At 43.1% G+C, this 25,786-nt stretch overlaps 1 protein-coding gene across 1 annotated transcript in view; it reads right to left on the bottom strand.

The window, feature by feature from the left end:
• The window catches only part of glceb (glucuronic acid epimerase b), an 83,984-nt gene that overhangs the window by 21,818 nt on the left and 36,380 nt on the right, over positions 1-25,786 (bottom strand). The window contains exon 2 of the mRNA XM_058381910.1: positions 6,113-6,228. The gene's annotated coding sequence lies outside the window, so the exon portion shown is untranslated. The remainder of the gene's footprint in view (positions 1-6,112; positions 6,229-25,786) is intronic.

Genomic DNA, 25,786 nt, shown 5'->3' with positions numbered 1-25,786 from the left:
TCTGAGAAAATCGTTCCCATCTCCTGTTTGTTGCCAACCAGAATGACATTACCAGACTCATTAGTGCGACAAATTTAATACTGGCAGTCCTTTGCCAACAAGAAGCTATTGCCGGTTTGTCCACAAAACACAAAACAGACTCTAATACACTCTGACAACACACAGATAATGCTCTTTTCAGTGCCTGTGTGTCAGTGAGAGCAATATTCATTAGAAATGCAGTAAAGATGCACTCCCTTATCAACAGACCCATTTAATTTACACACACACACACACACACACAACTGCAATGCCTACTACTTTCTCTCAGAATAAGAAAGCCAGAGGGAACAGATGTACTACAGCAGACATGCTACAAATAAGGCCTTACAACTGAAACACAAAGATTCCATTTTAAAAAATATATGTAGTAAAAACAATATGGAGTATAGTATCATGTGTATTTTTTACATACACACACACACACACACACACTATATTGCTATATTGTGTGTCTATATATATATATATATATATATATATATATATATATATATATATATATATATATATATATATATATATTTTTTGTACACACACACTATATTGTGTGTATATATATATATATATATATATATATATATATACACACACACATATATATATATAAACACATATACACACACACATATATATATATATATATATAAAATGTGTAGAATGAAACCTCAGCATATGAATTTAATTTATTCTGGAGGAGAGTTCTTAAGATGAAAATTTCTATTGCAAAATGAATATTTCCATAAGAAATAGTAAATGCAGATAATCCATTCCAGCTGCCCAAAAATATGACCAATATTACCAATACGAAGCGTATGTAAATTGTATGGCTGCTTACAAAGAACTGACCCAAGGCAAGCCGTCAAACGTCCTCACAGGAAGTCATGCCACCATGCTTGGGCTAAAAAAAAAAAAATAGAACAGACCACCCATGCCACCAATTTGTGAACAAAAAAAACGCCCAAAGAAATCATGTAGCTTTTGAATGCATGCCGAAGGCAACATTGGTCTCGTGGTTTGATAATTTTGAAACAGTTTTCACTGGCTGAAAAAAATTCATAAACTCACTTCAGTTAGCTTCGCTTGGCTTTCCCACTGACCCAAACAGGTTTTAAACGTCTCCTGGACGTACACGCAACTTAGCTGGCGTTCGGTTCGATCCGTATGCCGATGCAAATTTCTTGCAAAAAAAATAAGAGACCATTGCGAAATAATCAGTTTCTTATGTTTTTTCAGCTCAGCTTTGCTTGATGGTTTGTGACCATCCATCTTCCTCTTGATGACATTCCAGAGGTTTTCAATAGGTTCAAATCTATCTATCAAAATTGGGCAGTGGTCTCTTTTTTTTTTTCCAGAGGTGTTGAAATATATATATATATATATATATATATATATTATATAGGGATCTGAACAAAGTTATCTATTCTTAGTAATCTAAGGATTTTTGTGACCATGGTTGAACAGTGCACATGTTGCTATATAAAGCTACACTTTTGGAATTTTTGCCCTCTCTGGTAGAAAAGTGTTAGTACAAGCGATGTGAGGAAGAACATTCAGAGACACAGTGCTCTTCCTCCACCATGCAGATGAATCTGAAATGCACACCTTTAGACACAATTTCCCAAACCCCACAATACACTCTGACCAGCAGACCTAATCATCAATAACACCAGTGCTGAAGTAAGAAACAATTCAGCAAGTTCCACTTGTGCATTCCTCATGCCTGCTCAAAGTCTCTGTAAAGTTCCGACAATATAATATCTGGATTGTATGCAGATTACATCACATCACACCAGACAAAGGAGAAAAACATCTCTACACGAACCTGTTTATTTAACCACTCCGAGCCTGAGGCCTGGTGTAACTGCGCTCATTATATCTAAACAGCACACGACAAATAGCATTGCTGTAAAACGACAGAACAATACTTTACAACTTTGCGTTACAAACCAAGCTTATGTGTGGCCATTATACAGTTACGAGATGACCTCTTTCCCCCCCCCCAACACGTGGTCGGTGCCGCTTCAGGGAAGCAAACTTTTGTAAGACGAGTCAAGTGTCTGCCAGCTGAGCGCTGAACTGTGTCACAATCAGAAACAACGGTTTCTTCTTAACCCACATTAAAAAGAATACATGGTGATTGTAAAAGCAATCAGCCACGAGAGAGCTTGTGTTCTAGTGCTTTTTATCAAGGATATGGGGGGTTTTAGGCAGTCTGCTTTGCTTCGTGTGTGATAATATCCTTACACGGTGGTCAAATCACTGTAAGGCACACCATCAAGGGGCTTAATCCTGTAATAAAATGGAGATAAAAATAATAATATAAAATCTAATGGTCAATAAATTAAACAATAGACCCTACGGACAGAACGAGGTGTACCGTAATGGTTTGAATGGTTTAAAAGCTGCAGCATTAATGCACAATTCGGTGATTATAACATGATCAAATGTAAAAATTTCTAAACTTTCCATTTTATTTGACGCAGCTTTGCTTGCCTCAAATCAAATTCTTGATCACATGCTTTCAGGATCTCTTCTTCTTCTTCTTTCGGCTTTTCCCTTCAGCGAATCATCTCTCTGCACCTATCCCTATCTTCTGCATCCTCAACACTTGCACCCACCAGCTTCATATCCTCATTTATTACATCCATATACCTCCTCTTTGCCTCCTGCCTGGCAGCTCCATGTCCAACATTCTCCTACCAATATACTCACTCTCCCTCCTCTGAACATGTCCAAACCATCTTAATCTGGCCTCCCTAACTTTGTCCCCCAAACGTCCAACATGACCTGTCCCTCTGATGTACTCGTTCTTAAATCCAATCCAATCCTGTCTCAACATCTCCAGCTCTGCTACCTCCAGCTCTGACTCCTGTCTCTTCCTCAGTGACACTGTCTCTAACCCATACAGCATGGCCGGTCTCACCACTGTCTTGTACAGCTTTCAGGATCTCTATGAACATCAAAATCACCTTTCTTTACATCATCATCATCATCATATAAACTTGGATTAAAATTTTTCCTCCAATATTAACATTTCCACAACTCCATCGTTCACTCTTTCGGCGATGGAAATGATGGCATGTTGCTTGAACTGTTGTCATGGTGACAAAACGGTCCCCGTAGCGCTGACATCACCGGTTCCTCAGCTCCAGAGCAGAAGCTTTTTGATGCTGGAACTAAACTGATTTTGCTGGCAGAGAACTGACTCTTTTGTCACGGAAATTAGCATAAAGTTGCAAAGAAAAAAGAAAAAAAAAAATGCTAAGGAAAACAATCACAAGGTCTCATCGAAAAAAAAAAAAAACCCAACAAAATTATTTAAATTAGTAATGCACAATGAAACAGTGTTAAGTATCTCCTCAAGCAGAGGAAGGACGGAGGAAAATTACTTTGAAGCTAATGCCCCTCATCCAATTCATCAGTAGTCAGGGGATTAGGGCTGTTATTAGCGGAAAGCTTAGAATATTACGGCCTGGGAGGGAGATTAAACTCATTTCTCATCAATTGGAGAAAAGAGAGAGAAACAAACTGCCCAGTGGAGTCATTACCGTCCACGTGGCCAATTTACAAACGTTTTGAACAATTTCGCCGTTTATTTCTGACCTGAGAAATGGATTCCGGCACTAGGATGATTCTTAGCCACTCACAGCCACGTAAAAACACACAGCTAGAGAGGAAGACTTGAGCATGGAGAGCCGATCCATAACAGTTTCCTGTGGATGACATGTTGGAGCTGCAGGGAGCGTAAGGATTATGCTTTAATCAGATCGAGCTGCACTGCACTGTGCGCACACACATATGCGCGCACACACACACACACACCATGAAGCTCTCCTGACAAAGTGCCAAGCTGCACTAATGAACAGTGCTTTTAGCTCTTCTCTCCGATCGCTTTTCCTCTTTTTTCTTTGGGGAAATCTAGCAGAGTCCATAAAGATTAAGAGATATAGAGACTTGAGACTACAAGCAGAAGCCATCCATCTTTCTTCTGTAGGCTAGATCACAAAACCTAAACTGCACAGCTGGAGAACAGACACACCAAGAACAGTGCAGAATGTGTGTGTGTGTGTATGTGTGTGAGAGAGAGAGAGAGATGTATGCATGTGCTTGTGTGTGAGATGTGGTGTAATATACTAATAAAATAGGCTTGCACTGAATTGGTGTATGTGTGTGTGTGTAATATACAAATGAAATAGACTTGCATTGAATTGGGATGTGTGTGTGTATGCATATGATGTGTATTAGGTGTTTGTGTATGTGTGTGATGTGTATGAGGTGTGTGTGTGTGTGTGTGTGTGTGAAGTGTATGAGGTGTGTGTATGAGGTGTGATGTGTATGAGGTGTGTGCATGTGATGTGTATTAGGTGTTTGTGAATCAGGTGTGTGTGTGTGATGTGTATGAGGTGTGTGATGTGTATGAGGTGTGTGTGTGTGTGTGTGAAGTGTATGAGAAGTGTATGAGGTGTGTGCATGTGATGTGTATTAGGTGTTTGTGAATGAGGTGTGTGTGTGTGTGTGTGTGTGTGTGTAGGTGTAGGTGTGTGATGTGTATGAGGTGTGTGTAAGGTGTGTGTCTGTGTGTGTGAGTGAGTGTGAGAGATATGCATGTGCTTGTGTGTGAGATGTGGTGTGTGTATGTGTGTGATGTGTATGAGGTGTGTGTAAGGTGTGTGTGTGTGTGTGTGTGTGTGTGTGTGTGTGTGTGTGTGTGTGTGTGTGAGAGAGAGATATGCATGTGCTTGTGTGTGAGATGTGGTGTGTGGTGTAATATACTAATAAAATAGGCTTGCACTGAATTGGTGTGTGTGCGTGTGTGTGTGTAATATACTAATAAAATAGGCTTGCACTGAATTGGTGTATGTGTGTGTGTGTGTGTGTAATATACAAATGAAATAGACTTGCATTGAATTGGGATGTGTGTGTGTATGCATGTGATGTGTATTAGGTATTTGTGTATGAGGTGTGTGTATGCATGTGATGTGTATTAGGTATTTGTGTATGAGATGTGTGTGTGTATGTGTGATGTGTATGAAATGTGTGTGTATGAGATGTGTGTGATGTGTATTAGGTGTTTGTGTATGAGGTGTGAGTATGAGGTGATGTGTGTGTGATGTGTATGTGTGATGTGTATTAGGTCTTTGAGCATGAGGTGTGTGTGATGTGTATTAGGTGTGTGCATGTGATGTGTATTAGGTGTTTGTGTATGAGGTGTGTGTGTGTGATGTGTATTAGTTTGTGTATGATGTGTGTGTGTGATGTGCAGTAGGTCTTTGTGTATGAGGTGTGTGTGTGTGATGTGTATTAGTTTGTGTATGAGGTGTGTGTGTGTGTGATGTGTATTAGTTTGTGTATGAGGTGTGTGTGTGTGATGTGTATTAGTTTGTGTATGAGGTGTGTGTGTGATGTGCATTAGGTCTTTGTGTATGAGGTGTGAGTATGAGGTGTATGTATGTGATGTGTATTAGGTCTTGGTGTGTGAGGTGTGTGTGTGTGATGTGTATTAGTTTGTGTGTGAGGTGTGTGTGTGTGATGTGTATTAGTTTGTGTGTGAGGTGTGTGTGTGATGTGTATTAGTTTGTGTATGAGGTGTGTGTGTGTGATGTGCATTAGGTCTTTGTGTGTGAGGTGTGCATATTAATTGATTGTGTATGAGGTGTGTGTGTATATATGTATGTGTGTGATGTCTATGAGGTGTGTGTGTATTAAGTGATTGTATATGAGATGTGTGTGTATGAGGTGTGTGTTGTGTATGAGGTGCATGTATGTGGTGTAATATTTAAATAAAATAGATTTGCATTGAATTAGTGTGTGTATATAGGAGATGCATGTACGTGCTTGTGTGTGATGTGTGATGCATTAGGTGTTTGTGTATGGTGTGTGTGTGTGTAATAAGTGTTTGAGTATGAGGTGAATGTGTGTGGTGTAATATACAAATAAATAGATTTGCATTGAATTGGTGTGTGTGGTATGGGTGGTGTGGTGTGTGCGCATGCCATACAAATAAAATAGAATTGAATTTGTGTTTGTTGTGTGTGTGTGTGTGTGTGTGTGTGTATTTCTGGCCTCTTACCCTGCTCCATTCACAAGAGAATGTGTGTGTGAGCTCTCATCTCCAGTGCCCTGTGGTTCAGGCTTGTGTGTTAGTCCATGTGGACGAGTGCTGGAGTGTGCATCCTCCTTTTCCCCCTGCAATGAAGCAAGCGGTGGTTATCACAGTGTACAGAAATGAAACCTGCAGAGATACACATTCAATTTCCCCCCAAGGACTTTTATTTGTGTATTACACAATAGGAAAGTGCAACTTCTCACACATGGCAGGCATTATGCTGACCTCGTACTATAGCTTTACGTTAAGCTTTTATTCTCCAGGTTTTGTTGAGTAGAGAAAGTGTTTCACATTACATTGTACTTTCCTGTTCAGAATCCTGACCGTTTCCTCTTCTTTTGGCTAGCAGAGCTATTCTTCTCCCCTTCCACAATCTAACATACATAACTATGTGACAAAATATAGAATACAGCAGACAGTCTTAACCAATTTTTTTTTTATTTTGCTGTGTTAGCATTTTTCATCTGATTTTAGAGAATCCAGATATTTTTCAATCACTGAAAAAAAATAAATTAAATTAACATAAAAAATAAAATAATATAAATAAATAAAAAAAATAAATAAATAAAATAAATAAATAAATACTACTACTACTAAAAACAATAATATTCACAACATTCCCTGGGTAATGTTTTATATATAGCTTTATATAACATTTTCTCGCTACTACCATGAGATATATAATTGAAACATTCTGCATGTATTTCGACTGTCCAGACTCGATCCCAGGATTGATCCTGAGCTCAGGTTCACATGTTCTCTGCGTCTATGTGGGTTTCCTCTGGGTTCTCTGGTTTCCTCCTGCCTCCCAGAAACATTCCGGTATATAAACATATCTAGATCGGCTATCTACGTGTGTAGGATTGAGAATGTGTGTAGAAGTTTCCATACGTCACTCCAGATCTAATGCGACCCTCACGGGGGATGAAAAGCTTATTAAAGCTAAATGAAAAGAACCCTTCGTGAGCCATTAAGAGAATTCTTATTAATAAAGAAACCATGAATCACGCTGATTCCCAACAACAACAACAACAACAAAAAAAAACCAAGCTTGTTCCTAACTAACTTGGAAATATTCATGAGCCTTCATGACTCATTCAGCCATAATAACAGCACGTGAATTTAACACGAGCTTTCTTTCTGATGCCGAAGGACCCTGAGCAGCACGGACGCACGCTTTTAACTCCAGACGTATTGACTCGGAGGCCTTAAATAGCTCGTAATCTCTGCCGCAGAAACAAATACATATGTGTAATTGTGCCTATGATGAATTTACAGGCTCGCCAACAGCCAGATCATTAATGTGCTGATGATCCATCAATCACAATCTGCCGGGGCCTGGCTGAGCCGCTTCAGCCAGCAATTAATCTCCACCATATAACCTTCAACCGGCACCCGAGGAGAGGGCTGCTTTATGAAAACACTGCCCTAAATCACCAAGCAGAAAGAGGGGCTTTTTTTGCTAAATAAATAAATTGCGTTTATTGACTTTTTGACAGAGCACTTGGGGTAAATCAGGTATTAGAAAATGTACAAGAACTGTGTCAGATACAAGGCATGGCAATTAGAAGAGTGTTAAGCGATATGAAATATGTGAGGGAAGTTTACACACACGGACAAGCAGATGGCTCAGTAGGACTAATGAGTCTGTATCACAAAAAAATATCTATAAACCAAACAGAGCAGCAACATTCCAGAGAAACTAAAGCCTTGCTATTTTTCCTGTGCACTGAAGAAAGGGTGGCATGAAGAGATAACAGACATCATCTCTCGATAGCCGTGTTGTAGCCAACTTTTAAAGCATTAAAATGTATAATTTAGTGCTGGATTACAGAAGCAATGAATCAGAAATGGCATCAGTATAGCAAAGCGCTTTCAAAGGGTACGGAAAAATAAATAAAAATTCACAGAAGCGCTTCCTTGACCTGCGTTGATGATAGACTTAAAGCACCCGCTCTGCTTCCTGTTTTATCACTCAAATTACAGCTGGCCGCTGACGCAAGTACGGTTATTTAGGCGTTCCTGCAGGCTGCACTTAGCTAAGCTCTGGCACTGGGGAAGAGGATGGAGGGGAGGGAGGGAAGTGCTCTTGAGGAGCGTGACATTAAAACAGGCTTCAGCTGTCTTCAGTAGATCACAAAAGCTTAAGCTCAGTTCACCTCTGTCGGGAGGCACGGCGAGTCCCGGGGCTACGGTGTTTAACGTGAAGTTAAGCCGCTGCGCGAAGGTTAGGAAGTGGTCAAGTGGTGTGCAGTGTGCTGATGTGCACTCACCAGTAAGATGCTGTGAAATTGGACAAAGGTCATAGGGAAGTTGAAGAAAGAACTCATCCTATGTTCTCTTAAATGGTGGTTGCATCCAACAAACCGTCAGCTATGCTATATGGACAAAAGTATGTGTACGTTACACATATGTGCTTGCTGGACATTCCAATCCAGGTTCAGTTCAAATTTACCTTCATAATAACATCCTTCTTTTCAATTGCTTGGTGGCTGTGTTCATTAAGCCACAAGAGCATGGATGCTGGATGAAGAGTACTATTGGTGTACCAGTTCATCCAGTGTTCAGTGGGGTTGAGGTCAGGGCTCTGTGCTGGACACTCCAGTTCTTACATTCCAACATTATGCCTTCAGGGTGCTTGTTTGGGCCTGCATGGCTAAAGGTCATGGTTGGTATCTATCAAAAGTGGTCCACAGTGAACTGGAGACGGGGTCATGGGCGGCCAAGGCTCACTGATGCACGTAGGGAGTGAAGGCTGGCCCGTGTGATCTGATCCAACAGACGAGCTACTGTTGCTCAAATTGCTGAAAAAGTTAATGCTGGTTCTGATAGAAAGATCTCAATCCAATCGAGCATCTGTGGGATGTTCTGGACAAACAAGTCAGATCCATGGAGGCCCCACCTTATGACTTAAAGGATCTGGTGCTAATATCTTGGTGCCACAGCACACCTTCAGGGATCTAGTGGAGTCCATGCCTCGACGGGTCAGGGCTGTTTTGGCAGAAAAGGGCGGACCAACACGATATTAGGCAGGTAGTCATAATGTTATGCCTTGTTTACAGGTATTCCTTCACAAGTGCTACTCTTCTGCAAATTGACTATGTGCGCTTGCACAAAAGTGACGTATGGAATTGCACGCTTGATCCACAGCTCGGAAGGAATTCTCTCATGTTGAAGCAAACAAACTCGAGTAAAAGGAGACCCACCATCATTCTGTTCAAAGTGATCAATGATACAAAAATATCCCACTTACGGAGCCAGAGCACTAGTATGTGATCATTTAGGAAGGGAAAAGGAAAAAGACAAAAAAACGCCAGCGAGGTGTAGATACCGTTGGAAAGACTTGACCAGAAATACCAGTGCAAGTAAGAGAATGATACAATAGAGGCAAGTCAGAACAACGACGAGTGTGTGCGAGCTCAGTGGCGGTGCTCGCGTGGCAATCCTCTGAGGAGAGCTAGCTCTGGTATGTACATCTGGAGGAACTGAGGGAGTTGAAATGGTGCTGGAAGGCAAGAGCTCGTGCACTGACAGGACCGAGCATGTCGTAATGATCGAGGCCAGGACACGGGGAGTAAAGGAGCTCGAACAATAACAAGCACAGCAGCCATTTAAGAGGAAAAAACAATAGATACAAACCAATTTCCAAAGCCAAAAATGTATAATGGCACTGGGTAGGGCAGTGTCAAAGATGCTAGTCTGTAGAGACACAATGTGTGTGTGTGTGTGTGTGTGTGTGTGTGTGTGTGTGTGAGAGAGATGTAGGGCATCTGTTTCACAGCTGCAGTCATGTTCCTCACACTATTTGTGCTAACTACGGTAACTTTGTTTCCAGCACTTTGCTAAATCCGGAAAAGGTTTCAACATGGTGCCTTTCCTCAGAGTCAGAGCGCGAGTGTGTTTCCCCCAGAGTCGGCTTTCTCATGTTCACCAGCACAGCATGCACCGCCCGTATGCAACAACACGCCCTAAGGTATTTCACTGCATTAATAGCAAAGCAATTAGCCAGTGCCTAAACTTTTACATTAGCTTTTAATGGTGTGGGGAAAATTCACTGAAGTTATTTCTTGGTATCGATTGTGTCGTGGATTTTTGAGCTCGAACCCTGACTGTCGCACAGCACTAACACTGGAGACTCCTTCCACAAATATTAAACAGACCGCTTCTTTAAAAAAGTCGTCACTGTACACTGTAACTGTACGTGTGTAATATTAAACAGATTAAACAGACGTGTAGTTTACAGAAGACACTAGAGTCTCTGCCACACAAGTGAATGCGTTACTATGGAAACGATAACATTAACGTTCTATAACAGCAGCTCTGAACCAACACCTGATCAGAACCAAATGAGAATTTAACATGTTGCTCATTTAGTAAACAAACATGCATCAAAAGAGAGAAATATATTGTGTGTGTTTGTGCCTGCAATTGGGCATGTCTGTGTCACGAGTATGTTTGTCTGCGAGTGTGTGTGTATATATACACACACACACACACACGTCTGCGAGTGTGTGTATATACACGTCTGCGAGTGTGTGTGTGTATGTGTATGCGAGTGTATGACTGGCAGTGTGTGTGTGTGTGTCTGAGTGCGTCTTCAAGTCTGTTTGCATGTGTGTCTGCATTTGTATGTGCGTTTGCGTGTCTGAGTGTGTGCGTGTGTGTGTCTGAATTTCTGTGGGTATACATGTCTGTGTGTATCTGCGAGTGTGTGCGTGTGTTTGTCTGTTTTTGTGCGCGTGTCTGAATTTCTGTGGGTATACGTCTGTGTGTATCTGCGAGTGTGTGTCTTCATGTGTGTGGCTGTGGGTATACATAAGTGTCTCTGCGAGTGCGTCTCTGAGTGAACATATCTGTGTGTGCCTGCATGTTTGTGTGTGTGTTTTGCGATGGTGGTTTATTTTATTTATTGTTATTTATAGATTTGGCTTGGAGCAGAATGATGGAGCCCCAGGAGAAGGGCTGCTTGTTTTTACAGGTACACATGTTTAAAAACAATATTCATATCAGCTGCGTTACATCGTTCGACACTGTGTTGTATCACAGCCCTCTGTCGGGATTGGCCTGTCAAAGGCAAGCAGACGGAGAGATCGAGAGGAGAGAAACGAGCGTACTTCTTCGCAAACACAAAGGGAGGAAAGAGGAAAAACAGCCGCAATAAAATGTGTTCTCAGGCGGTGTCGATTGAGCTGTTCGGAGCAGGATAAACATCTCATTCCAGCTCCCTGTTGTGCCATCTGGACCGGGTCCAATACACACATCGCAAGCATACCTCCATCCATATGTCTACTCATACGGAGTTTTGGATTAGAGAAAAGAGGAAAAAAAAAAAGAAGAAGAGAATCATATTCAAATAATTTGATTCAGAGTCGATTCTCTTAATAAAACAGAGCACCACGATTCATTAATATTCTCGATGAGCGATGACTGTAGCGTTATCACACTCAGCTGAAACTAAGCTGCAGAAGGAAGAGCGGAGAATCAAACACTAGAAAGCTGTGAATGGATTTAGCACATTTATCCTAAACTAACGTTTACTATTACTGGATTTATGAATGACTCGGGTGACAAAAATGATTCGATTCATGCAAACTGATTCATCTTTTCAATACATATTAGTCTTTACAGAGAATTACAGAATGCATGGTGTCATGTTATTTCAGGGGTCTGATGTAAAGGAATAGAGGGTTATTATTAGCACTTGATCGTCCTGATACCTTGACACAAAGTTTTACGCCAGACACCCTCCCATTTAATCCACGGTTGGGACCGGCACTGAGAGTTAACTCTTCAGTGGCTGGGTTAGCGCTCCGCCCAGGAATCGAACCCAGTGAGAGCGCAGGATCCTGGCAGTGGACCACCAGGAGGTTTAAAAATTTTAGAAAGGTCAGTAGGTAACAAAAACCTACTACATAGCTAACAGGAAAGGATTCGCCTTAATGCCAGGTGATAGTTTGGGGGCATGATGGGACGATGGCAGGCTGTACATGATCTAACAAGCCTGTCTTGTATGAGTACTTTTCTGGTGGAGAATGAGTTAGAGGGGTGGGGGTCAGAGTTGGTGGACAGGAAGCTCATGATAGTCCTCAGTCTATCATGTGATTGGGAAGAGCTAGATGGTGGGTGAGAACTGGCAAGTAACCAAATGAGAAGAAAAATAGTGTAAATAGCCAAGAAAAAGGTCAGCAGTTGAAATGAAATCCTGGAGAGAGGCTGCAGCACTAATAAAACAGCAGTTGGGATTTCTAGCTATCGCATTACCAGCGAGTCTGGATCGAGTCCACACGACGCACTGAAATCGGAAGGACTAGACACGAGGGTTCTCTAAATCCCAAGAAGATTAAAAGACAAGTGTCCTTTGAGTCTACTTGGGAGCTGAGATGTCCTCTGCCTTTCAGATATCTTGCAGTGCAGATAAATACATTCCCAACAAAATCATCTCACACTCACATCATTCAATTTCTGTCTTCCGGAGCTTTAAGAGGTTCATACGGGCGTTTCAAATGCAACCGAGACGAGGATACCGAGAGCTATTTCTGCGGCTGCAAAATAAATAAACAAATAAATAAATAAATAAATAAAACACATCGAGAGACAGAAAGAAAGAGAGAAAGAGAGCAGCTCAATGTTGCTGGAAAACCTGATTAGCTACCAGGCAGAGAATACATGCAGACAGACAGGCGACTATGTAATGCATTCAAGTCTATATGAAGGAATAAAGAACACAAAGAGACAAAGCCGGGTTAAAATAAAATACCTGATCTGAAAAGCACACCATTACTATTACTGCTAAAAAAAAAAGAAAAAAGAAAGAAAGATAAAATGTGGAACGAGAGGAAAAAACGCTGACCTTGTGCTGTCCAACAATACGCAGCATTTCCACTCACTCAATCATGCAACAAATAAAGTCAGGGAGGAAAAGTGTCTCTTTCTCAAGCCTTATTTCCATTTTGCATAAAATACGACCCTGTTAATAATAGATGGTGCGCTTTGAAAGGCAAATGCATTCTGTCTCATTCTTGATTTATAGCTCTGCCAGATAACAGCGCTGTAAGAATGATCAAGCAAAGAACATCTTAATGGATTTTTTTGGCCCATCAACAAATCCTTTCCAAAATGAATATAGGGGCTTCTCGTCTTCTTTTCTTTTCTCCACCTACACCAGTTCTTGCGCAAGATAACCTGAGTGGATACAGCAGGTGGAGGAAAAATAAATAAATAAAAATATTACAGAGCAAAAAAGAAATTGTGATTTTTGCACAAAAAATAAAAAAAAAGGTGATATAAGGCATGTCACAGTTTCTCAGTGGCTGCTTTTGGCTGGAAATTTAAACTCTGTCGCTTTGGAAAATTCACACAACAGCTGACAAAATTACTCACTGCGAAAAACAAGCAGCTATGAAACAATTGTTCAATAGCGCACTGATAAAGTCATCATTAAGTGCTGCTTTCTTCATTAACACTCTAAAAAGTGACAAAAATAATGCACTGATAAAACCCCAGTGACATAGGTGAAAAGGCTCTTTGTTGAATCACAGATGGATGTCCTCGAGGCCCCTTTCTGGCCATAAAAGTGACCTCTGTGATGCATGCTCCCCTCTGACCCTGGAAAAGCTTTCTGTCCAGTCATGGTGAATTATAGGAACAAAAAGTGGGCTGAAAGGGTGTGTGTGTCATGGTCAGGGAGATGCAACGAAGCTTTTTTCTTGCTAAAGTCTCCTACTGGCTATATAGTGCACTACAGACATTAGGGTGGTGGATGTAAGAAGCCACTCGGGATTTGTTCGAACCTCGGGCCGTGATGAAACATGGCATTGTCGGTCTTGTTACGGAAATAAACGTGTGCGGAGTAGCCGGAGCAACCGGTACAGATTTGGCTTGATGGCTCCTTCACATTCGGCGAGATAGCATAACGACGAATCCTTCATTCTGATTGGTCCGTTTATTCTCCAGAGCAGTTGAGCCACGTGCAAATCACAGCTTTAATGCGATACTGAATAGTTTCTACTTATACAGAGTCTTGTATGATGGACACTCGTCACAAACCCGTGGTAAAACATTGTGTGTGCTTGTTGATGTAGTGTAGTGTTGTTTCGAGCACTACTGGAAGGCGTCTCCAGGGAAAATTGACCGAAATGGGAACGCCTTTCTGAAATGTCTCTCGGGTATATGACCATATTTTAGAACTGAGGGTGCGAAGCTTTGTTATCTCCACACATACATTACAGCACAGTGGAATTCCCAGCTGAGGAAGTTGGGGTCAAAGCACAGTGGCACCTATGATTCAGTGCCCCTGGAGCAGAGAGGGTTAAGAGCCTTACTCAGTTGCCCAACAGTGAACACTGGAGGATCAGGGTTCAAGTTCCAGCACCAGTAATCAACAACCCAGAGCCTTAACCACTTGAACCACCACCGCCCACCACTGCCCCTTTCTGTCTGAACTGAAGAAAAAAAGAAAGCCTGGTCAATTGTGAGAAAAAGTACGTTGGTCAGTATCAAAAACACTGCTGCAGTATAACAGGAATAAAACACTAATACGATGTGGTTTGGTAATGGCATCACGCCGCCTGTCACTGATCGTTTTTTTCCAGTTATTCTTTGCAGAACTGCTTGAGAGGTTTATAAAGATGGCTGCCAAGTAGACAGACTTTATTATAGAGACTTTGTTAGGTCTCGTGTCTCCCATGCAATATGCAAATAAGGTAACTAGCAAGACGGTGTGTGGGAGTCAGCCAGCTGTCAGAATGCAGGAATAGGATCACCAGAGATTCTTTCAGTATGAAAGTCATTTGTTTTTTCTTTCCCTCCCCACGAGGTCTTCTGCTATTTGGGGTTCAGAGTTTTACTGGAAGAATTAAAGTCAGTCGTTCCATTCTCTGGGCTTTTACTTTCTGCCTAAAGGCTGTCTGATGTGCTGAATTTTTCCACCTGCCGCATATGCGTCTGACCTACACAAGCGGGAGACCGATCCGGCCATGTTGAGTTCGCAACGCGTGCTATTATAATGTGGACAAAAGCCGTCTGAAGAAAAGAAAAAAAAAAAAAGCATGTTAATGCGAGGTATAAGCAGGGCCTGGAGCTCAGCTGCAAATTTTCTACGCTGCTTCAAAAGGCTTTGCATACATTTGGCCGCTTCATCTCGCTCGTGTTTCTCTCGCTGCACAGAACACGCTAGCAGTTTATTAGGTACTAAATTGTTTTGTTTTTTTTCCCCCTCCACAAATAAACATAGTTAATAGTTTTATTATAAGGTACTAGATGCTAATCTGGGGGTAGCTATTAAAACAGAAAGCGCTGTGTGCATGCATGGTGGATTTTAGCCTGCTGACTCCAGCAGCGCTTTCACCATTCCACGGTATTTTAATGCTCATGATGGCTCTGTGAATTTGTCAATGTGTCATCGCTCTCATCCTCAGCAGGTCAGAGGCATGATACTGCTACATCTGCACAGCACCGCTGCCAAACGGAGCAAAATGCAAAACGCACAAGAAAGCAAACAGGCAAGCCTTCCCTCAGAGCGGAGCCAAAAGCATTATTTCTCAAAGTGGAGCCAAAATGTACAAATAATCAATTCCTGGGTAAAAAAAAAAAGAAAAAAAAAGAAAAGAAACAGGCAGACCTTTTCCACATAGAAGCTATGACTTCGAACCCTATAGAGCATGCTCATACGATGCACCCAAGTCAATGCAAATGAAGTCTTTTGAAAGGATCTGCTAACTAGGCCACCTAAGGAGGACTGCTCTGGGCTATAGAACACGCTCGGCTCTAGGGGCACTCGGAGTGGTTTCAGAGAGAGCGCTGACCTGTCAGAGTCACCCCGGCTTGGATTAAAACCAACACCCTGGAGCGTGCACTCTTTAAAAGGGAAGGAGTTGAAAGCTGGACTTTGCTGCATTTTCTGGTGTACGGATAAAGAAGACGGAGGAAAAAGGGTGCGATTTCAAAGCCCCGTCGATTCCATCAGACGAGAAACCAAACGATCCGTGAGAGCAAACGGTTGCGAGGCTGAAAGCCTGGTGTCTGACTGCGGAGCGCGCGTGTGCGATTATTCATTGATGATAAATGCTTGGCGCACACGGACTAATGCTTCGGTGATGGCATTTGACAAACCCACACAGCATCAGGGAGCCCAGGGAGCGTGTTACTCACTGCAGAGCTCCTGCTGTGAGAACAGAGATACAGCAACACACCATGAGACACGTACAAAAACACAGAACCACTTTCATCATAAAGGTTGGGGGTATTTTTCGGCACCCACACCCCCCCCTTCACGTCGGGGTTGGAGTGTGAAGGCTTGCGCCACCTGTCAGTTAAAGGCCAAGCTTGAACGCTGAGAATCTTGTTGCTTTCTGGACTAGTCTGGAATATTAAGCAGCCTCTTTATTTCACACTTTGGCTTTCAATGTGGAGTGTGTCATGATATCGCATCACCATCTCAGCAAAGCCGATGATAAAATGCAGAAAGGGAGGGGAAAAAAAAAAAGCTGCGGTTGATAAGGACTAGTCTCTGAGGAGGAAAGGGGAAAGATTAGTCACCCGCATCTCAACTGTGCATATGCACGAGATATTACACACTAATCAAAGGCGTCCCTTTCATATCAGGATTATGATTCATGCTCTGCAAGAAGAGACAGAGCAAAGAGAAAAGGAGATGTGCAGAAGCAGAGAGAGAGAGAGAGAGAGAGAGAGAGAGAATCAAGCTTAAAGAGGCAGAAAGAGAGTGATGTGAGAAAGTAGGACAGCAAGAGGCTGTTTCAGGACATCCATCACTCCTCTTCCACATCTGAAGCGCGCTGGATGACAGCGATCTGAGGCAGGCAGGCGGAACTGAGCCTCTCCATCAATCTCCGCTGCAGCGATCCACCCAATAACATGTTACAAATGCATGTTAGCGGCTTTGTATCGGACACGCTGTAAATCAAGCGCGTGGCTGTGTGTTGGGGGGAAAAGTGCCACTCCCACTCTTTCACTTCACTACATCATCCGGCTACAAGCATCGGGATGCTGAAATCGTAATCTGATCGGCTCCACGCTTGAAGCTAACCCTGTGACACGACGTGCTTTTCAGAGGACATGTAGTCGCTGGACTGTGCTCATCATCCCAGGAGGCTTACACACCATTTCCTCATCGTGAACATCCTTTCAACAGACAGGGGATTCTCGGACTTTACTCCTCATCACCTGTATACTGCATATTTATAAACCCGGGGTGTCGGCCAGACAAGGCCCACGTTTTCATGGTTTCCTCATGTCTTTCAGGGAGTTGTATCTCCATGCTGTCGCCTCAGGCTTGCTCATTAGGGATCTGGATTTCTTTAAGCTGCTTTGTGACTAGGGATGTCATGTGTCACGGTGTCATGGTGAGTCACGGTGTATGATCAGATGGGTACTTCACATGGGGCATGAGTAAATTTGACAGTGCTGGTTCAGTGCTTTACTCATCAGAAGGTTGTGAGTTCGAGCCTCAGCTGGGACGTGTGAAGAAAAGAATTTCAGCATACTCGTTATAACCAGTTATAAAATTAAGATTGTAAGAGTCATATAATTGAATTATTGTTTTTGATTCTGAGAATTATGCTCAGCTGTATTTGATTTTTTTAAAGTAGATACCTTTGTGATACATTTTGGTGGTACAGGTGGAGAGTATTGTTGGTGGTGGATAATATTGGTGGGTGGTAGTGAGGGCAAAGGAATTGGACAGGGAGGAGGTGGAGGAGTATTGGTGTTACAGGTAAGGGGTATTGTTGGTGGTGCAGGTGGAGGGGTACGGGTGAAGGAGTACTGGTGGAGGAGTACTGGTGGTGCAGGTGGAGGAGTACTGGTGGAGGAGTACTGGTGGTGCAGGTGGAGGAGGACTGGTGGAGGAGTATTGGTGGTGCAGGTGGAGGGGTACGGGTGAAGGAGTACCGGTGAAGGAGTACTGGTGGTGCAGGTGGAGGAGTACTGTTGAAGGAGTACCGGTGGAGGAGTACTGGTGGAGGAGTACTGGTGGTGCAGGTGGAGGAGTACTGGTGGAGGAGTACCGGTGAAGGAGTACTGGTGGTGCAGATGGAGGAGTACTGGTGGTGCAGGTGGAGGAGTACTGGTGAAGGAGTACTGGTGGTGCAGATGGAGGAGTACTGGTGGAGGAGTACTGGTGGTGCAGGTGGAGGAGTACTGGTGGTGCAGGTGGAGGAGTACTGGTGAAGGAGTACTGGTGACGGAATACTGGTGGTGCAGGTGGAGGAGTACTGGTGACGGAGTACTGGTGGTGCAGGTGGAGGAGTACTGGTGGAGAGGAGTACTGGTGGTGCAGGTGGAGGAGTACTGGTGGAGGAGTACTGGTGGTGCAGGTGGAGGAGTACTGGTGGAGGAGTACTGGTGGTGCAGGTGGAGGAGTACTGGTGGAGGAGTACTGGTGGTGCAGGTGGAGGAGTACTGGTGGAGGAGTACTGGTGGTGCAGGTGGAGGAGTACTGGTGGAGGAGTACTGGTGGTGCAGGTGGAGGAGTACTGGTGGAGGAGTACTGGTGGTGCAGGTGGAGGAGTACTGGTGGAGGAGTACTGGTGGTGCAGGTGGAGGAGTACTGGTGGTGCAGGTGGAGGAGTACTGGTGGTGCAGGTGGAGGAGTACTGGTGGAGGAGTACTGGTGGTGCAGGTGGAGGAGTACTGGTGGAGGAGTACTGGTGGTGCAGGTGGAGGAGTACTGGTGGAGGAGTACTGGTGGTGCAGGTGGAGGAGTACTGGTGGTGCAGGTGGAGGAGTACTGGTGGAGGAGTACTGGTGGTGCAGGTGGAGGAGTACTGGTGGAGGAGTACTGGTGGTGCAGGTGGAGGAGTACTGGTGGAGGAGTACTGGTGGTGCAGGTGGAGGAGTACTGGTGGAGGAGTACTGGTGGTGCAGGTGGAGGAGTACTGGTGGAGGAGTACTGGTGGTGCAGGTGGAGGAGTACTGGTGACGGAGTACTGGTGGTGCAGGTGGAGGAGTACTGGTGAAGGAGTACCGGTGAAGGAGTACCGGTGGTGCAGATGGAGGAGTACTGGTGAAGGAGTACTGGTGGTGCAGATGGAGGAGTACTGGTGACGGAGTACTGGTGAAGGAGTACCGGTGGAGGAGTACTGGTGGAGGAGTACTGGTGAAGGAGTACCGGTGGAGGAGTACTGGTGGAGGAGTACCGGTGGAGGAGTACTGGTGGAGGAGTACTGGTGGTGCAGGTGGAGGAGTACTGGTGGAGGAGTACTGGTGGTGCAGGTGGAGGAGTACTGGTGGAGGAGTACTGGTGGTGCAGGTGGAGGAGTACTGGTGGAGGAGTACTGGTGGTGCAGGTGGAGGAGTACTGGTGGAGGAGTACTGGTGGTGCAGGTGGAGGAGTACTGGTGGAGGAGTACTGGTGGTGCAGGTGGAGGAGTACTGGTGGAGGAGTACTGGTGGTGCAGGTGGAGGAGTACTGGTGGAGGAGTACTGGTGGTGCAGGTGGAGGAGTACTGGTGGAGGAGTACTGGTGGTGCAGGTGGAGGAGTACTGGTGGAGGAGTACTGGTGGTGCAGGTGGAGGAGTACTGGTGGAGGAGTACTGGTGGTGCAGGTGGAGGAGTACTGGTGGAGGAGTACTGGTGGTGCAGGTGGAGGAGTACTGGTGGAGGAGTACTGGTGGTGCAGGTGGAGGAGTACTGGTGGAGGAGTACTGGTGGTGCAGGTGAAGATTTCAAACAAGAACACGTCAACTCTATTACTAAAAAAAATTCCCATAGAACTGAACAGCAAACGTCTTCAGCACACGTTTTTAAAGCAGTTAGAGGCAAGTTCAGTGGCTTCCTTTTTTCAGTCAAGCAATCTCTTCTTGTTAAAATAAGAGTTTCTTGGCCACATGTATTTATAGAAAGTGCCAGACTCTCTCTCCAAAGTTAGACTAGCAAACGGCAAAGGCTGGATCTTCCACGGTTCCTCTTCATATTGCTAAAAGCCATTATTTCACAAATGGGAAACATCCCTACATGAACTGCATGACACACAGGATTCTTTTCCACTGCTCGCTTTCCACAGATGTTCTAGCGTCATAAAGCTTCTGTGTGTTATCATGCCGTACATTAGAAGTGGGTTGCGTTATTAAATGTCTCCTGGAGAGACAGATGCACTTCTACATGTGTAGCATGCGGCTAAAATGTGTCCCAGGGTCTCAGGAAGTGATTAAAGCGATCCGATTTTAATCAGTTTTAAACGCGTCTTGGGAGCAACTCTACCTTTGATTACTCCCTATCTGGATATAATCCTGGAACTGAAGTGTGGGGAAAAAAAAAACCCACAAAAAGACGTGGTGTGGTGCTGAGTCAAACGGATTACAAACTCTCGGGATGCCGGAGACGGAGCGGGATAAAAGTGATCCATTACTGAAAGGGGAAACGAGGAAGACGAAAGCGCTTTAGACTATCCGATTTATAAGTCACTAAACCTGAGACACTGCTTCAATCCACCCTTTAAGTGGCAATTATATGCTTCTCGAGACTCGAACCTGATGCAATCCACTTTAACAACAAACTCAATGATGTCTCGTGCCAATCCTTCTGCCAAGACGATCCGTCTTCCAAACAAGATTTGGAAAGCTCCATTGAACGTGAACGCTGTCATATGAGGCATGAAATACTACAAGATAACAAGAGCATGACACACACACATACACACGAGTCCTAAAGCTGAATCAGGTGACGAATGCAGGACGTGACTCCGAGCCTAAGCACACGCTGACGCCGGGATGTTCATCCAGAACCGAACGTGGTGTCAGTGACTTGGGAAGAAGAGCTAAACACACGGCGCTAACAAGAAGCACGCAAAGCCAAAACCTAAATCTGAATTCTAGTAAACTCTGTGTTTAAAAATTAAAGCTATGACAGAAACAAGGCTGTTGAACATGAAGTACATGACAACAAGACAACACTCCAGTCAGGGCAGAGAGACGGAAACATTTAACTGCAGAACAACCGCAATGAAAACGAGCATCGATTTTAACTTCTGTAAAAATTAAGAAATTAGAAACAAAAAATTCTAAAATAAATAAATAAAAATTATAATACAAAAATAATAAAAGATTAATTACATTATAATACTATTATTTAATTAAATTGTTATTATTATTATAATTATAATTTTTGTTATAAAAATATTTTTTTTTTCTTTCTTTTTGCTTAATTATTTTACCACAAAGTTTGAGATTTTTCTGTGTTAAACATCACACTCATTTTAAACTCAACTCATCCTGGGACGTCACATACAGCTTCGTACCCAACCAACCAATCAGGAGCTCTGCCTTTATCTCCTGTGAAGTTCGGAGGTCATAATGACGTGCCAAAAATAGAAAAATCTCCCAGTTTATGTTAATATGCGAACTATTAATCACGCCGCGGAAATCTCAGACAAAGTCAGGGCTCATAAAATATGATTTTCCAGCACTCGGATACACAGACTCACACACACACCCCCCAGTGCAGGTAAAACACTGTAGGCTTGTCCGAAACAGAAGGCAGCTCGCTTTAAGCCGTGCTGTTTTATGCCATGTAGCAGAACCTTAATACCTCAATAAACAAGTTAAAAACAACTTTGTTGTCCACAAACTGCCTCGTATCCCTTTTTACCGTGGCCATTTCCACAGGCTGGCTGATACACTGGATTATGAGATAAAAAACAATAATAAAACAAAAAATATTAGCCAGATGAAGGCAGCATTCGATGCGAACATTAAACTCGGGCATGACTAAATGTCTTTCTGCCTCTCAGCATGCTGTTTATATTCCAGACACACCCTTTTCTCTCTCTCTCTCTCTTATGCGGTCGTCTCTCTTTTCACATTATTTACTTCCTTTCTTTCATGTCGCACCTTTTCCTTTTGTTTCTCACTTATTTCTTTTCACTAGTTCCCTTTTCTCTCTCTCTCATCTGTCCTATTGTTCTTCCTTCTTTCACACAATGCAAATGGAGGGCTGGATGCATGACAGATGAACATCTTAGACACCGCCGAGAGTCTGGGAATCATATAGGAGTTAACGAATAAATGGGAAAAAGAAGCGATGTACGATACAAAGTGTGATTCCAAAATATTGCAAGTTCATACTGGACAAATACGAGCATGAGCAGAGCAAGGCTGCCAGTCAGACTCCCAAATCCTGACAATGAAACCCAGGCCAAATCTGCTGTGTGTTTAGAAAAATCTACAAAAATCCCTGATACACTCCTGCCATACGCTTCCATCGCTCAGGATTAGGCTTAATTAGTAATAAACAAAAAGCACCCTAATTTTCACTGCTGATTAAAATCCATCTGAAATATGGACAGAAAATAAATCAAGAAGTAGAAAAATAGGCTTCGTGTTATTCCGAGCTGCAGATGCACGGCTGTGAACTTTCCCCGGAAATCGACTACGACGGCCGTGATCTTTAACGCTCACCCAGCGCCGACCTTCTCTGCCTTCTAGCCTTCGCATCAGGGAGAAAAATGCTCTTAAGGGTCATGTGTGAACCTTTGTGCACCCCTTCCGAGAGCACCGAGCCAGGCTTTCTAACACCACATCCTTCCACTGGGAAACAAGACTGGAGGGAAAAACTCCAACTGGACACCTATCTGGAAGTGATTTCTGTTTCTCTGCTTCGATTTCTGCTTGCCATGAAATACGCTCTAAAAAGCTCAATTATCTGTAATATTTATATTTTGTTCACAAATATCCAAAAATTTTTCACTTAGTTTCTCGATGCATCATGATGAGGGGAAAGAAAGCAACATAAAAACGGTTTTGACAAGAAAAGTATAGCAATTAGTAATAGATTTCGGGTTATGTGACAGGAGATTTGTGTGGAAGCAGAAGGTAAGGCAGGACATGGATGTGGAAAATGGAGGCAAGGATGCATAAGTGCTTTCCGACGAGTGTGCTACTCTGTGTGACGCATCTCGGCCCAAATCTGTGGTAAATTTAGAAAAATGGCAAGCTCTCAGAACTGCATTAATGTCTGTGATCGTAAAATCCTGCAGGGTTTTATAGCAATACTGTAACTGTTAGAATTGATATGCCTTGTGAAGCCTTCTGGTGGTCCAGCGCCAGCATCCCACGCTCTCATTGGGCTCGATTCCTGGGCAGGGAGTTAACCTAGCCACTGAAGAGTTAACACTCAGTGCCGGTCCCAAGCCTGGGGAAAATGGGAGGGTTGTGTCAGGAAGTGCATCCGGCGAAAAAACCTGTGCCAAATCGAAACGTGGTCCAAATGATCCGCTGTGGCGATCCCGAACAGCAGCCGAAAGAACGACACCAACACCTTGTACAGCAAATCCCATTATAATGTCCATTTCTGACAAGACAGTCCTAAAAATCATTTCACTGCATGTTCTACTGTGCATCTGAAGGACTCATTAATCGAATCTCTGGTGTCTGGTTTGTCGAGAACATTATAATTATTTCTTAGCTTAGTAACAAAAGCTCAGTCTTTCTAAGTCCTATAATTTTTTTCCTGCCATTAGGAGTTTGGGTTTCGAGCCAGTCTGTGTTTCACGACTCGATTGTAGATATTTTCACAGTGGAGTTTGATGTCTGGTGTTGTGTTGTTGTTGTTGTGTTGGAGTGTTTGATGGTGTGAGTGGGTTTGCATAGTGGATTTTGTTCTTTCTAGTATTACTTTTTGCTGCACGTTAACAACACTCGTGAGTCACAGCATGCGGGCGGACGTGCAGAGATTTCAGAAATATCGTGAGTATTAACCCGGATTGGGCTTTATATTTAGTTTATGTAGTATACTAAATGTTCAAAATAAAATAAAATAAAATAAAATAATTTTTAAAAATCTACTTTTTTTGCCTGCACATTTAATTTTCTGGGGCAATTTCAGTGATATTTCCACAATCAAGCAATATTAAACCCATTGCGCTGTTAACTACATGTACAACACGTGTAATATTACTTATATTACATTCTTACATATATACAACACAACCAGGTTAAAAAAAGCAGCAATATAAGCATTTAATTTCCAATATATTAAAGAATAAACTCGTGAACTTTTGAGGACGCGTAGAATAAAAGATTATCCCGAATAAAAGGGAGCAAAAGTCACACAAACAACACGATTCATCAGAAAGCTTACCTGGAGCCTTTAAAAGGTCAGAACGCTCACAAAACACAAAGACAGTTCGGGTTCATTTGCATTTTGCAGGCTTCTGCAAGATTCCATACAGCAAAGGCCAATACCGCAAAGACGATTAAGTCGCCTAAACTGCAGCCTGGAAGGTAGTCTATACTGCATGATGCAAATGATAGGAATACTAATGAACCCATATGGCTAAAAGCAAAGCTGTACAAACAAAAAAAACCAAACAAACAAACATTGGCTATACAATTGACGGCGGACGACGGTGCAGCTCGAAAGCCTGCGATAAACAACTGAAAGAAAGAAAGAAAACAACTGACCTCCCAAAACATGGCATTAGCATGCTGACTCTACAGAGACCCTTGTTCTCAGAGCTTTCTGTGTGCTCTTTGATGTGAAGTGTTGTAATTGAAAGGAAATGTAGCCGGCTTGCCGGTATTGAGGGAAATAAATAAATAAATAAATAAACAAACTATTTTCAGAGCATGCTCCAAATGAGCAGATGGTTAAGGTGCTGCTCTTCTTCAAACGAGACCAGGCTTGGCTTGCTTGGGTGGTACGAGAGCAGATTCCAGATTGGGAGCTGACAGGAGAAGAGTGCGATACCACCACACACACACACACACACACACGCTTGTTTGTGGTGGCATGCATGTTGTGTGGATGTGTGTGGGCATACAAGCATGTGTGCATCAGCGAGCACAAAGCCATCATTTCCTGGACGCTGTCGATTGGATTTAATAACAGACTGCAGAGAAACAACCTTCCACATCTAGCATGTGTAGATTAGTGTGTGTGTGTATGTATATATTTAAAAAAAATACTGATGCATTTGTTTCCTCAGTAGCCTTCTATGGTGATTTCTCTGATTTGTACTCACACTTTCTTTCTAGCCAGATTTCTGACTAACGAATAAAGAAATCTTGTCAGCTTCACCTGCTCCTCAGCCAAAATGCTTTTTCAGTACGTGTTATTTTAGTCAGTCGTAGTGATGTGCAGCGTGAACTTAAACCGAATGTGGATTTGTGCTCAGGTTTGGCATCCGCAAACCCACCTTCTTTTGGGATTGTTGAATTGACTTCATTTAAAAAAGGTGTACGGCCGATTCCACATGATCGAATTTACTCAGCGCTTTGAAAATACCTGATCAAATCACTTTGGATGTACGGAAACTAACTGCGTTAATGCTCCACAATTCGAACGCCGAGCTCTCGGACGAGCCGAGACTCAAACTCACAAAGTTTGTTATTGCGACAGACAGATTAGCACTGAGCTATTCTACATGCATGTTTCCTTCACACTGATAAACCCATCAAAACTCTCACTGTATATATTCTCGGTACGTTCATATATACATATCAGGCATAACATTATGACCAGTGACAGGTGAGGAGATCATCAGTGTTATCCTCTTCATCATGGCACCTGTTAGTGGGTGGGATATATTAGGCAGCAAGTGAACAGTTTGTCCTCAAAGTTGATGTGTTAGAAGCAGGAAAAATGGGCAAGCGTAAGGATTTGAGCGAGTTTGAATTGCCAAA

This window comes from Hemibagrus wyckioides, linkage group LG27 (assembly GCF_019097595.1).
Source record: "Hemibagrus wyckioides isolate EC202008001 linkage group LG27, SWU_Hwy_1.0, whole genome shotgun sequence".
Lineage (NCBI taxonomy): Eukaryota > Metazoa > Chordata > Actinopteri > Siluriformes > Bagridae > Hemibagrus > Hemibagrus wyckioides.
This window is presented reverse-complemented; position numbering and strand designations above follow the sequence as displayed.